The following is a 3,381-nucleotide window of genomic DNA, read 5'->3' as shown; positions in this document are numbered from 1 at the left end:
AAAACATTTCCCGGAGTTGTTCTGTAACCCCTTGAAGACCAGGGTGTTAAACTCCGTTCCTGTTCAGGCCATTTTTTAGTTTTCAGCACTGCAGTACTTTGACTGACATTTATTCCGTCATGCAACGCTGAAATTAATTTTATACCATTTTTTTGGGGACACATAGAGCTTTCTTCTGGTGGTATTTAATCACCACTGGGGGTTTTATTTTTTTAACTATATTAAGGAAAAATTACCAAACATTAAAAAAAAAACAGTTTCCCCTATTATATGTTATAAAACATTTATTATTACCCATTTTTTTTGGTAAAATATAAAAGACAGGATCACGTCGGGTAAATAGACACCAAACATATCAAGCCTTAAAATTGTGCGTGCCCGCGAAATCGCAAATAAACAAAATACCCAAAATTGCCCATAGGCGACAATTTAAAAGCTTTTACCGCCCATCAGTTTTGTGTTATCAGTGATTGATGGCCCTAAAAATATTGCTCGCACTCCAACATTCGCAGTGATATGTAACATGTGCAGCCCAATTGTCATTTTCGCATGTTGGCGCACGCGACATGTATTTACGTTTATATGTGCATATACGTGGGGGAGCTCCCCCGAAGGAGCTTGCCATGCGTCCGTTAAATTACAACGTGCGGACGGCAGATAGTTAAAGCTGTACTCCAGGCAGACAGCTAAATATACAGTTGAAATATGTGTAAATATATTCAATAAACTGCTTTACCTGCCAACAGATTTGTAATGGCATGTAGCCAGTCTTGTGACTCAGACACCCCCACCAGACAGCATAGCCAGGTCGCTGACTTGGTTTTTTTTTTCTTCTACTGTAGCCAAGCAATACAGTTAAGTCACCAACCAGCACACTAATGAGGTCACCACTCTACTCTCTCCCCCTGTAAGCATGTTCAAATAAACAATAATATACTATATTGGATGTGTTTATAGCCAAGGAGAGCAGCCCATCAAACACATCGCATCATTGGGTATTGAAAGTCAGTAATAATATCCACAAATCAGCAGTGCTCCTTGCTCTTCTTCATCACAGTACTATAAATTGATTGCACACAGTACCTGCAAGGTACTACTTTTCATGTAGGGTGTATGATCAGTTTATGGTACTGTATGTGACGAGACCGATAGAGAGGAGGAAGCACTGCTGATTTGTGGATATTAATAATGTTCAAAAGGACTCACAGCACTGTGCAAATCATTAGAGTTATTACTGGCTCAGAGTGCTGCTGTACAGGAAATTACAGCATGCTGATATTAGGACAGATGTGGGTACTCATGCTGGTTGTGACTAATGTAACATACAGAGAATTGCTTTGGAACATTCACAATGTGGGACTTTTAAGGTACATGTGTATTGCAAACATACAGTATATTCTGTTCACTATTTAATTCTAAGTGTACTAAGAACATGTACTAAGAACAAACAAATTGAACAAGGCTGATGTCTGTTCACTCAGTGTGACAGTTCGTCCTCAACAAAACCTTTGTCTGCCCATGTAGATTTGTTATTTGTCCAAATCAAACAACAAATAACATAGCCAGATAACAAAAACTCAGCTGCACATAGCCAGTGTCCATAAAATCAACATTTATTGCGATTCATTCTAGTAAAATCCAAAGTTAAGCATATACACCACCCGAACACTTCCCACACCACCACCACCTCCTACGCTGTTTCACCACCTGGGCTTAATCACCTCTATGATCAAGCCCAGGTGTTGAAACGTGTAGAAGATGGTGGTGTGTGAAGAGTGTTCTGGTGGTATATATGCTGGACTTTGGATTTTACCAATACCGTGTTTCCCTGAAAATAAGACACTGTCTTATATTCCCCCCCCCCCCCCCCCCCCAAAAAAAAAAAAAAAAACACACTAGGTCTTATTTTCGGGGGATGTCTTCTTTTTTTTGATGTGCAACAAAATGAAAAAAATACTGTCACACACAGTGTCACAGTACCTGCAGGCTGCAGCTGTCCTGGAGCTCTCCTCTCTGATGCCGTCCAGGGAGCCACCTCGTCGCACGGACCTCCAGTCAGAAGTTCCCTCACCTCACCTGACCTCACTCTGACCCCACTGGCCATGCCGCGCTCTGCCGCTGCCTGCTGGGAAATGTAGTTTTCTGCCCGGCGGCAGCACTCTAAGCAAAAGCCGAGGCAGGCGGGCGGGAGCTGCGGTGCGGTGCGGCGGTCAGTCCCCGCCGTGTATGGATGAAATGTTTAGCGGTCCTTGACATGTTTTATACATGCAGACTTTAGGAGACCAGCTGCTCATATAATTGAATGTTACTCTCGGACCCCTGGCTGGTTGCTTGGATGCAGCAATACATGTGCGCCCCCTACCACCGAACTAGGTCTTATTTTCGGGGTAGGTCTTATATTACAGAAATCCCTGAAGATAGTGCTAGGTCTTACTTTCAGGGTAGGTCCTATTTTCGGGGAAAATAAACGTTGATTTTATGGACACTGGCTATGTGCGGCTGATTTTGGAGAACATATAACATAGATCTTAATATTTCAATATACAAAATTCATAGATGGGGAGAGGGTCACTTCTCAACGCGTTTCAAGAATCAAGGGTCCACTTCTTCAAGAGGATAAGGAGATAAGAGGCATCTACAATGCATACAAATATATATGAGCATTATAACCATAACTGTATACAATATTAAACTCTTGATGAGTAACCATTACCACTTAATACTTACATAGAATTGTCAACGGCATTGCCTAAATCTGCAATAAAACATAATGTAAAATAAATTAAATAATTTTAATGAATACCTAACTACATTTAACGGTGTGTTTTATGTGCCTGGAGTTCAGCCGTCAAATGTACACGTTATCATCTTCATAGAATTCGTGTACCAGTTTTAGCGCCTGTGGGGGTTGTGTTTTTTTTTTTTAAATAAAAAAATAACTGGTTTAAATAGCATTTTCTGCCTAGAGTTCTACTTTTAGTAGTGTCATACACAGTTACTGGAAGAAAAAAAAGATTAGTGAGTAATGATATATTAAATAGCAAAGCAGCAATGATTCACTTTTAGGTGCCACGGTATTGCGGATCTTACTGAATAACAAATAATATAAAAAAGTGAAGTATAATACTATATATATATATATACGCTGTATAATATTATATAATAAAAGCTATGTATAGTTTGTAGGCAGGCAGTTTTTGTTCCTGTGATGGATCATCAGTTTGTATTAGCAGTCTTTCCTAGGTAGACAGTTGGTCGGTGTAGTGGACAAGCATCTAATGAAAATGTCAAGACAGAGGGCTAACTTGGTTAAGTTCTGGAAGGACCACAGATCTGGTCAGAGGTGAAAGGGGGCAGTAAACAGCTATTCTCTCTGATGGT

Source organism: Nanorana parkeri, unplaced genomic scaffold (assembly GCF_000935625.1).
Source record: "Nanorana parkeri isolate BGI_ZX_2015 unplaced genomic scaffold, ASM93562v1 scaffold986, whole genome shotgun sequence".
NCBI classification, from domain to species: Eukaryota; Metazoa; Chordata; class Amphibia; order Anura; family Dicroglossidae; genus Nanorana; species Nanorana parkeri.
Note: the sequence above shows the minus strand (reverse complement) of the source record.